The sequence below is a fragment of the Cynoglossus semilaevis genome, chromosome 19, assembly GCF_000523025.1.
Source record: "Cynoglossus semilaevis isolate Cse_v1.0 chromosome 19, Cse_v1.0, whole genome shotgun sequence".
Taxonomy (NCBI): domain Eukaryota; kingdom Metazoa; phylum Chordata; class Actinopteri; order Pleuronectiformes; family Cynoglossidae; genus Cynoglossus; species Cynoglossus semilaevis.
This window is the reverse complement of record NC_024325.1, coordinates 3,541,451-3,553,745: the sequence shown is the minus strand read 5'-3', so window position 1 is coordinate 3,553,745 and position 12,295 is coordinate 3,541,451. Positions and strand designations below refer to the sequence as shown.

Sequence of the window (12,295 nt, the reverse complement as noted above, 5' to 3'; positions counted from 1 at the left end):
GTCACTTCCGGGGTGGTAGTATCGCTCCACCTGAGGTCCTACAGGTTTTATGGTTTTTTTTTTTTTTTAATTCGTTTTTTCTTTGTATTTTGGATTATTTCTGTATGCAAATGTGTATTGGTCTAATTGCTAATAATGCAAATAGGGGGAAAAAACCAGTGGGAAAAAAGAGTACTGTAAAGATATGTAAAATCTCTGCTGTGATTCTACAATTTTTTTTTTTTTTTGGATATGAAGGTGATTTACAAAAAATGGCCACGTTAACGTTTTGAAAAATGACCCGGAAGTGATCTTTGGAACTGTAAACCTCTCAAGAACTGTATAACTAATATCTATTATATTACCTATAGCAACTCCTAGAAATACTAGTTGTATAAATCTGAAATATTGTTGCCAGCCAACTGCTTTTCGTTGATCCAAATCAGTAGCAACTGCTTCTTCCAATGTCTGAGATCTTTGCTTGGTGATCACAGTCGCTCCTTTGGCAACCTTAGCTCCTTTTATTGCTTCCTTGTTCCTAATGATGGTACGAATCGTCGACTTCGCTAAGCCGTACCGCAACGAAAGATCTGAAACACGAGCGCCGTTCTCGTGCTTTCGTATAATCTTTCTTTACTTCTGTTGTTCTTCCCACTATTTTTCTTTCAGCCTTTCCGCTTTCACCATCTTTTATAGGTCCCATGGTGATGGAATATAAAAAAAAAAAAAATAGAAGAAATAGCGCAACGCAAGAAATCAGAAAATGGTTCTTAGCGTGTATATCCAGATCGTGGGCTGAGGCAAGCAGACGCCACGCACTCAGTCACTCAGTGATCACCTGCTGCCTGCCTGATTGTGTTACCTTGTTCGGCAACCAAGTTAGGGTACGACAACCGGGGCAACTTTTGGTTCCAAATTTGATTTGTGAACCGAACTGTTCGAAAAAGGGAGGCATTCGACAACCGAGGTTTCCACTATATATACCAGAGGTGGGGCCAAGTCATTGCTTTGCAAGTCACAAGCAAGTCTCAAGTCTTTGCACTCAAGTCCGAATCAAGTCTCAAGTCCCAAGTCCTGCCGTTTCTGTTTCGAGTCCTTTCGAGTCCTTCCACTCACTGCCACTCGTTTTTTGTTTCATTTTCTCTCACATCTAAATCCGAACAACACGATCTTTGGTATCATTTTCTCTCACCCGCGCGCTGTTCGACAGCTCTTTCTCATTGGTTGTCCCGCAAGTTGATTGGCTCCATATTATCGCGTCAAAACAACGTGGGTCTAATTTGATTGGATGTTGTGCCGACAGAACATACACACACAGACGCACACATGTACACAATGAGAGATACAGAGCGCTCCTCAATAACTTACTTTATAATCTTCGGGTTTCGGAGAAAGTCTCAAGTCTTGTCGAGTCAAAGGGCTCGAGTCCAAGTGAAGTCACGAGTCATTGATGTTAAAGTCCAAGTCGAGTTCCAAGTCTCTTTACATTTTGTCAAGTCGAGTCTAAAGTCATCAAATTGATGACTCGAGTCTGACTCGAGTCCAAGTCATGAGACTCGAGTCCACACCTCTGGACAATACTAATCTACTACTACTAACCTACTAACCTACTAATATCCACTGTTCAGGTTTTCTATATTCTTTGATGGTGCGCTGCTACTCCTGTTTGACTCTTTATTCACTCTATTTCTCTATTCATTCTTGACTCTGTTCTAGTGCATTCCTGTCGTTTTAGTGCCGTAGCACTGCCTTCAGCCTTATTTTCCCGAAGGGAACTCCAGCGGGATTAATAAGGTTCTACCAATTTATCATCTGTCTGCTAATGTTAAAATTGAATTTGCTTCTGAATTACCAGGATTTATGTAGTCGTTCAAGCGCTAGTTTCCTATTTGTATTTTTTAGTTCATTTGGCATTCTGCTTCAGTGTCTGCTTTACATTTTGAAGGAAAGGTTAACATTTCAGAAGCGCCCACACTGCTAAACGATGCCCATACCTCACAGTGATTACTGTGTCTGCGCCGGGTACAGAAACCCCCCCCCCACTCACAGCACTGTTTACATTTCTGTTCAAACATGAATAAAACAAAGAGGATAATTCATGATAATTAGACAGTTTTAGAGGTGATACTAAATCTATCTTTAACTGCAGTCAGACCTGTGATCTGTGGCTTGACTCTCTGCAAGCCTATGGCTAACGCTAAGCTAAAGTTTTACCTTTACGTTAGTTTGGATTTTTGGGCGCATGCTCTCGCTTTTTTTTTTTTTGTGAGTACAGTTTGATTTTTACGTGTGCAAAATTAAGTTAACTATAGATACTATCATCTACTTACAGTTAAAACGCTTGCCTTTAGTGGAGAGCAGTTAGTCCTGGGTTGGATTCCCAGAGGAACCACATACTCGGTGCTTGCAGGTGGTATCGTGGTGCAGCAGATCTGCTGTTAACACAAGAATTTCCCAAGTGTGCGATCAATAAAGTTCAAATCATTTATAATTATTATTGCTTACCGTAACTTCCGGATATTGAGCGCACCTGAATATGGGCCGCACCCACTAAATTTAAAAAGAAAAAAATAATTCTTCTTCTCAATAAGCCACAGTTGTCCCTCGTTGTAACATGGGATATTTTCACAGAAAGATTTTTTTTTCACTTTTAATGTAATAAATGTTTTTTTCCGAACAGTGCCTGTAACACGGCTGGTTGGCACTAAGTTAGACTTAGTGATCTACTCCAGAGCTCAAGCTAACATTAGCTCCGGGGCTAACACTAAGTTAGGCTTAGTGATCTACTCCAGATCCGAAGCACATATGCACATATCCGCATATAGCCATTCACAGACAGACATACGCTACTAGTATAACACACAGTAGCCTACCAGAAAAGTCATTGATCGCTAGCAACAACAGAACATAAAAGTTTCTTACAGCTCCTGTAGAACCAACATGACAGGGCTCAAAATGCTCTCGACATTCGCTGCCGTTCTGTCTCTCACGCATGCCCCACGCACATATCCGCATATAGCCATTCACAGACAGACATACGCTACTAGTATAACACACAGTAGCCTACCAGAAAAGTCATTGATCGCTAGCGGTATGAACTTTGTTAGCCTGTAAAAATCCATAAATTAGCTGCATCGTTGTTTAAGCCGCAGAGTTGCAGAGTGTGTAAAAAAAGTAGTGGCTTATAGTCCGGAAATTACGGTAATGTAATCTTTGATATATGCTGTTGAGCTTCCAGATATTGAAACTGCTAATAAAAACTAAAAAGTTCAGCTGTGACGTCGATTTAGTACACACCTTATTTATTGCTAGGTTATAACTATTTTAGAGCTCCTTCAGATTTAGACTTCTCCACTCCAGATGGAAGGCTCACAGATACAAGGTCTAAGTCAGCAGATTTTCCCCAGAGCATTACCAGTTGGAACATTTTGCTTGTCCAAAATCAGAACATCACAGCACTGCCTGCCTGTGCGAATGTCACTGTGGACGACAGTTCCTTGTTAAGGACAGGACAGGAAGGCAGAAGCTCAGGCTTGTCAAGGTTCATTTCCAGGTGTTTGGCAGAAATCCAACCGGAGATTTAAGTTTGATAATCGGTGACATGTTATACCTAAACCAATGTGTCAGTGCTGGCAGTCAGAAGATGAGTCACTGTAAGTGTCAGAGCAATCGTTGGTTAGAATTGTAGAAGGTGGTGAGTGACAGTCGAAAAAGTTTAGTGTCAGTTTGTAGAACCTTTACATTTGAGTTTTAACTTATTGTTTCTGGAACCTTTAGGTTTGTTTTTTTTTTTTTGGCATAATTTATTTGTTAATGCATTTTCTCTAATTTACTGACCGTATTTTCTGGACTATACGTCGCACTTTTTTTTTCATTATTTGGCTCATTTGCATGTTTGTTATTTTCACACTGACAGCCGCTAGAGGGCACTGCTGCGACTTATACTCCGGAGTGACTTATATATGTTTCTTTTCATCTGCATTATGCATTTTTTGGCTGGTCGGACTAATACTCCGGAGTGACTTACAGTCCGAAAAATATGGTCCAAAATTTAATTTGACACCAATTTCTTGAACATTTCCATGTATGGCTCTCATTTAGTCTTGAAGTAGAAAGTAAAATACATGCGTATGCATACAATGATCCCTCTCTTTCGCATAAAATGATTTCTGGACCCTCCCTCCCTCTTTCCAAAAGTTCCCCATTTTGCACAATACCAGATTAACCACCTCATGTTTGGAATTTATTGGCATCATTTTTGTGTACTTATCGTATTTTCCGGACTATAAGTCGCACTTTTTTTCATCCTTTGGCTGGGGTTTGCGACTTAAACTCAGATTGACAGCCACTAGAGGGCACCCGTTTTATCCTTTGGGTGGTGCAACTTATACTCCGGGGCGACTTATAGTCCAGAAAATACGGTAATTTATCACAAATATCTTGTGCCTTTTTTTTTTTCTTAGCCTAACGTTGATTAAATTGTTAACAAGGAAAAGGCAGTGCCACCAGACTATTCATATTTTCTTTTAAGGTTATTTCCAAATATAGATGATAAAGTATGGATCAGGGAAGGTCATGTCACGAAACAGATAATCCCTGTGAGCATGATCCCTTATCAGCATGTAGCTGGGGGCAGATGTGGGGGGGGTGCTTCTGGCAGAATTACACATACTCACCTGGGAAAAAGAGATGGCGCACTAGAGATGAAAACCTCAAACATCAATAATCCCTTTATTTTCCAAGTATGTGACAGAGTGTGGGAGAATGCGGGGGAGAGTATGACATGAGCGTTGTTATGCCAGCAGCACAGATATGCTGTACGTGGCTGTGGCGGAGAAGTTTCACGTCAAAACACATTTTATTAATCCGATAACTTGTTCTTAACACGTTCTCTGAAGTCGCGTTGATTTATTCGCCTCACGACTACGAGGGTGATGCAGTATTTACTGTAGTGCCTTAGAAAAACCATATTAAATCAGATTAAAAAGTAAGGCAATATATATATATATATATATATGTGTGTGTGTGGGTTTGTAGAGTTATAGATTAGTAAATCAGTAACAACCACTTAAAGGAAAAGTTCAGTTATAGCAGTTATTACTGTGGCTGATTAAATGGAGGCGCACTCATCACAAATGCGCATCTGAGATGTATTTAAAATAAACTAATGGAAGTTCGGAAAATGAAAAAAATAAATCAGTTGATCCTTTGACTGAGAGGGAATAATGAAAAAAATATATTCAAAGTGAAATATAGTACGAGGCCTGTAGTAATAACCTGTGACGGACTGTTATGCAGTAAAGACTCTAACGCTGTTAGATTTGATTAAAGTTTGTCTTGATCAACCCAAGGCTTGTGTTTAAAACCCGGGCCTGGCTGTGATCACATCTGTGTCCCTCTGTTCTCCACAGGAAAAGAATGCCTGATGCCAGAGGGGACAAGTGATCTACATCAAAGAAGAAACTTAAAAACCGAGGAGTGAAAGCGCCACCTAACACTTCCACCACTGGCTGCACTGTGGCCACAGATTTGATGTGAAAAAAGCAAAAAAAAAAAAAAAAAAAACGGTCCAACAACTCCCAGTTCAAATGGTGCCGCAGGAACTTCCGCCCTGTCAGCCCCACTTCATGAAGTAAGTTTGAACCACAATGTATGTTTTTGACATCACTGTGGTCAAAATATTTTTTTTTCAAAAACCAATTACAACAAACCAAACATATTTTAACATGACCGTTGTTTTTTAGCAGCATAATTTAGTATTTTTTTATTTTACATACTGTAAATCCTGTTTTTAAAACAACAGGTAATGGTAATTCCTTATACAATGGAAAAGGGCAAAACAAACAGCCATCATCGAGTCATCAATTTGATGACTTTAGACTCGACTTGACAAAATGTAAAGAGACTTGCAACTCGACTTGGGCTTTAACATCAATGACTCGTGACTTCACTTGGACTCGAGCCCTTTGACTTGACAAGACTTGATACTTTCTCCAAAACCCAAAGTGATCTGTGTAAATATATTATTATTTTATTTAAAAGGACTCGAAACAGAAACGTAAGGACTTGGCACTTGACTTGACACTTTTTCAGTCTTGACTTGGACTCAACTCGGACTTTGCCTGTCTTGACTTGAGACTTGACTCGGACTTGAGTGCAAAGACTTGAGACTTACTTATGACTTGGTCCCACCTCTGCGCAGCATGGTCAAATTCAATCTTTGAAATTTGCAAATCTGCAAATAATACACAACAAGCTAAATAATACTGAATGAAATCCTGCCTTATGTCTATGTTTAAATGTCTGGCATTTTTATTTTTACAAATAGCTTTTTCAGTCATAAGCTCTCCCGGGGATAGCTAGTATGAAATGAGTGAGACGACCGTCTTGACTCCTGTTTGTTCCTTGGCAGTGATTAAATAAAAGATAAATGAAGTCATTAGACACTGAACACTTATCAATGGTTAAATGGTGAGCAATAAAGCTCAATTATTCCCTCATTTTCTCCATTTGGGCACAAGCCCAGAGAAAGATATCACTGAAGGTTGCTCTAAAACAAAGTACACATTAGCAAAATATACTAACTCTATAACGGCGACTGGTCAAGTGCTGTCGGTGGGACTGCGTTTTATGTGGATTCATGAAAACAACACAGGTTTTAATCCTTGAAAATAAGATCTCGGAGTGACGTCGGCAGTGGCAAAACGGCCAATTTCGCAGAGGCAATCTTCTTTTACAAAAAAAAAGAAGTAATAATCTATAATAGATTGTGTTTATATAGATATTGTTGTGTTTTTTTTTTGTTGTTGTTTGGATAAAAGCATCATTTACTCTTTTTCAGCCACACAAACAAACACAATAAGAAAATGTTAAACCTAAATTGAGAAGTCCTATTTCCTTTGTGCCTAACTCCTTAAACAAGAACATTTCGAACGAAAGAAAAATAGCGTAATTTCCAGTCTGTAAGCCGCTGTTCTTTCCACACACTTTGAACCCTTCGGCTTAAACAGTGATGCGGCTAGTTTATGGATTTTTATGGACTAACAAAGTACATACCACTAGCGTAAGCGTGAGTTGGTTATACAGGAGCTGTTAAAACTCTGTTTATGTTCTGTTGTGGTCGGTGTGACTGATAATAAAGACCCCAACTTCCCTGTTTCTGTTTACCTCTGCTGTGGACAAGCACAAAATGAAGGGAGTTAGCCCCGGAGCTAATGTTAGCTTCGGCCCTGGAGCGGATCACTAAGTCTCCCCTGTGCATTCCAACTACGCTAGGGCCTTGAAACAGGAAACAGCTAACGTGTAACCAGCTGTATTACAAGCACTGTTTGGAAAAAAAAAATTATTTAATTGAAAGTGAAAAAAAAAAAAATTGGTGTAAATATCCCATGTTACAACTGTGGCTTATAGAGAAGTGCGGCTTATATATGTACAATTATATTTTTAATTTAGTGGGTGCGGCTTATATTCAGGTGCGCACCATAGTCCGTAAATTACGGTAATGGCTTTTTATTTTTATTATAATGATGGTAATTCATTTGAAGCTCTATTTCATGCAGCGATCACTGTAGATTTTAACTTGCTTGTTTGAGTGATTTTTTTTTTTTTGTCTTTGTATTGTAAATTTGTAACATTCTCCTTGAGCATTCTTAGAAGTGGAATCAAAAAATATGCCCGCATGATCGGCCCTGACCAGTGACCGATCAGTCCTCGGTTTTCCATGAGTTCTTTGTCGGGCAAAAAGGAGAGGAATCTCGCACAGATGGGTGCAAAGGAACCCATTTTCAGTTCCTAATTCCAGTCACTTAGCGCTTTATTTTGAAAGTTGTTGAACTGAAGAAAGAACCTGTGACTGAGTGTAGCTTGCGGGAATGGTTTTGTTATTACTTGCTATGAGAATAAAAAGACTTTCCCGAAGCCTTAAGTAGCTAGTTAAGAACCTAGACTTGGAACAAACAGTCGTCAATCTCAAATTTGTTTTTTTTTTCAACATGGCATCTCTCGCTTGGGGATTGTTGTGTTTTCATTGGAGCTCGATTAATTAGGATATTAATTTCACGCACTGTAATACTGCAGACCAAACAATAACCCCAATAAAACAGAAAGACAGAAGGAGAGCAGCAGGATTAAGATGGAACTATAAGACGGAAACTGCTGAGATTTTCATTTAAACTGACCAGGATAGATGTGATTTTAAAGAAAAGGGCGGGGAAGGAAGGAAGGGCTAAGGTTGAACAGTTTGGAAAGAAAGACCAAAAAGATGGAATTGAAATGTTAGATGTGTGCTAGTACATTCTGGGTAATATTACGTTACTGTATATTTACATAGTTAGACATAGGCCAGCAACATACTGTACTGATATACAGACAGAAAAAAAAGACTTTCTGACTGTATGTATGTATTTCTTTTAGGACACATAAACAAGAATCTATTTATAGTAGAAACTAAAATAAAAGAGTTGATTTCAATTTTAAAATTCACTCTAAAATGGCGATTCCATTCTATTTAAATGGTTATTATAGTAGCTGTCAGCTTTGTCCTATGATAAAAGTCTAATTATTTCAGCCATGGGTCGGAGACATAAGGGATATATTTTTCTTTAGTTTCATACTACAGTGCAAAAACATGCAGAATTTGGTTAACACTTCTCCTTTAAATGACCATGGATATAAGTGTGGGCGAGAATGTATTCTTGTCCTGTGATGGACGGGAGAACTGTCACTTTTCTCCGCCCTCGCCTGACGACTGCTGGAAAAAAACACCAGCTTTCCATTACCCTGAAAGTGATTGTGGTTTAAGGAGGAACATGAATAAATGAAAGCATTAGGAATTGGTTGTAGGAAGTTTTGGGTCTACAATTGTACTGTATACTATATATACTTGTATATATATTCAGGATTTTTGTATATATATTCAGACTTTCTTTATATATATCCAGACTTTTTATATATATATATTCAGACTTTCTGTATATATATTCAGATTAATTTCCTGAACGGTATGCTATTTTATACGTATATATATACGTATATATATACCATATTTTCCGAACTATAAGCCGCTACTTTTTTCCCGCACCTTGAACCATGCGGCTTATACAAAGATGCGGCTTTTTTATGGATTTTTCTTCAGCCACCAGGGGGCGTTTTAGCAGATAAACGAGACAGACAGGGGAAGTCAGTGCTAAGATGAACATGCTAGGTTTTGGGTAGCTGGATATTGCTGGCTTATAGTCTGGTGCGGCTTATATATGTAAATTTATAGTTTTTTAAAACAAAATTAGTTGGTGCGGCTTATATTCAGATGCACTCTATGGTCCGGAAAATACAGTATATAGATATATATACACATACATACCTACATATATGTACGTATATACCGTATATATAAATATACATATATTTGTATATGTATGTATGCATACATATATATGGCAAACACAAACAAATATATTCAAACTAGTAGTAGTAGCGAGTAATTGACTATCATTAATCCTGCATTTAAAATATCTATTCTCATGCATAGCAGGGTCTTTTTTTTATTATTATTAAGCAGAAAACATCTGTTACATTATTTTCCTGAAGAAATTCTATTTGTCTGTCAGCAGAGGTGTCTTGGATACAGAGAGGTTTCAGGTATTGATGTTATCTTTCTGGTTTTCTCTGTAGACTCTTTGATGTTGGATTTAGTTTTTCTTCCTTGAAAGCACAGCATTCTCTCCTTGCTCAGCTGCCTTGGCCTCGCACTACCTTTGTTGATATTCTCGATGAAAAGCTCGTCAAGATTCAATTTGAATTCATCCAATTAAGCTAACCAACCTGCTTTTTCCTTTTACTTAAAAATACAAGACAAAAATGATTCAGTTCACCAAAGAGCAGCATGACTCACTGACTTAAGGGGTTTATTCAGTCTGGCCTGACCTAAAATATACTTACCGTACTATTGTACAAATGAACAATTTCCCCCGTGTGGAGCTCAAGTTGAAGACCTGCAACAAGATTAGTGTAAGAATGGTCTTAAAACTAGCCTTTTATTTTTCATAAATTGAATGTAATGACACTCAGTCTGTGTTTGAAGTGAAGAACTCCGAACAAAAGAAACAAGTCATCTTAATTAAGACAGTTGTGTCGCAACAAGGGTGCATTGTATATACAACGGGGGAAATAAGTATTGAACGCATGAACTTTTTTGTCATTACATTTATTTCCAAAGATGCAATTCATGTGACATTTCTTCCAGACACTGGTATTAACTTAAATAATCCACACATAAAAAGAAATCACAACATTCAAATCCATAAATAGTGATTATGTGGAATTAAGTGCAATAACACAGGAAAAAAGTATTGAACACACCATGGGAAAGCTGTATAGTTTGGCAAGGAAAGGCACCATACCATCTCAAAGCTGAAAGTAATTAGTCTTTGTACTTCCTATAAGTGCAAACCAACATCAGCTGGGTTAATGCTAATTGATGGCCCTATAAACAGGTTGTTTTTTCACCAAGTAGTCAAACAAGACACATCTCATGATGGGTAAAAGCAAGGAGCTCTCTCAAGACCTTCGCAACCTGATTGTTGCTCAGCATCACAATGGAACTGGTTACAGACTTATCTCAAAGCATCTGAGTATTCCAGTAAGCACCGTTGGGGCCATTATCCGCAAGTGGAAGAAGCATCACCTTATCATCAACAGGCCGCGCACAGGAGCTCCTCGCAAGATTTCTGATCAGGGAGTCAGAAAGATGGTCAGAAGAGTTCTCAAAGAGCCAAGGACCACCCGGAAAGCGCTCCAGAAAGACATGGAGGCAGCAGGTACAAGTGTTACAGAGAAAACGATAGGCAATGCACTCCACCGCCATGGCCTCTATGGACGCTCAGCCCGCAAGACTCCATTCCTCAAAAAAAGGCATGTTGAAGCTCGTTTAAAGTTTGCTAAACAGCATCTGGATAAGCCTGTGGAATACTGGGAGAATGTTGTCTGGTCAGACGAGACCAAAATTGAACTTTTTGGCTGTCATACTACACACCATGTTTGGAGGAGAAATGGCACTGCACATCACCCAAATAACACTATACCAACAGTGAAGTTTGGTGGTGGAAACATCATGGCATGGGGTTGTTTCTCATCTCGTGGTACTGGCAGACTTCATATAATTGAAGGAGCAATGAATGGAAACATCTATCGGCAAATTCTTGAGATGAACCTGCTGCCATCCACCAGGATGATGAAGATGAGACATGGCTGGACCTTTCAACAGGACAACGATCCGAAGCACACGGCCAAGTTGACTCTCGAATGGTTTAAAAAAAAGAAAATCAATGTGTTAGAATGGCCCAGTCAATCACCTGACTTAAATCCGATTGAACATTTGTGGAAAGAACTAAAGAAAAGGGTTCACCAGAGGGCACCAAAGAATATTCAAGATTTAAAGACAATCTGTACGGAGGAATGGGCAAAAATCACACCTGAGCAGTGTGGGCGATTAGTTAATACATACAAGAAGCGTCTGGAAGCTGTCATTGCAAACAAAGGCTTCTCCACAAAGTATTAAACGAGTCTCAGATAGTGTGTTCAATACTTTTTTCCTGTGTTATTGCACTTAATTCCACATATTCATTATATATGGACTTGAATGTTGTGATTTCTTTTAATGTGTGGATTATTTGAGTTAATACCAGTGTCTGGAAGAAATGTCACATGAATTGCATCTTTGGAAATAAATGTAATGACAAAAAAGTTAATGCGTTCAATACTTATTTCCCCCATTGTATATATTTGATGAGCAATTCAGCATTCCATGTTAACCGAAAGGGGCACTATACAGGGTGTCCTCGACTTATGTCGGAGTTCCAGTCCTACAGTGCGGCGTAACTCGATTTTTGCCATTATAATTACCTATGTCACTCACCTACACTAGAGTGGTAACTCATAACATAATCTAGGACATACCTGTGGACCATAATGAAGGGCAAAAAGTTCACAAAAAAAAACAATGTGTGTACATACAAGCAATGAATGTAAACAAAGCCGTCTTCCGCATGTAGCATGTGCGACAACGTATTTGTCTTCTCCGCTCGCTGAGTAGTTGCCATGGTTGTTTTCGATAGATAGATAGATGGATAGATAGGTAGGTAGATAGATAGGTAGGTAGCTAGATAGATAGGTAGGTAGCTAGATAGATAGGTAGGTAGATAGGTAGGTAGGTAGATAGCTAGCTAGATAGGTAGGTAGGTAGATAGGTAGGTAGGTAGATAGATAGGTTGACAGGTAGATAGGTAGGTAGGTAGATAGGTAGGTAGGTAGATAGGTAGGT

The 12,295-nt window shown here is 38.8% G+C and overlaps 1 protein-coding gene across 2 annotated transcripts in view; it reads left to right on the top strand.

Moving 5' to 3' along the window:
• flrt1a (fibronectin leucine rich transmembrane protein 1a) overlaps positions 1–12,295 on the top strand; it is a 46,784-nt gene that overhangs the window by 27,375 nt on the left and 7,114 nt on the right. For both annotated transcript variants that reach the window (XM_008332340.3, XM_017041856.2), the window contains exon 2: positions 5,391–5,611. The gene's annotated coding sequence lies outside the window, so the exon portion shown is untranslated. The remainder of the gene's footprint in view (positions 1–5,390; positions 5,612–12,295) is intronic.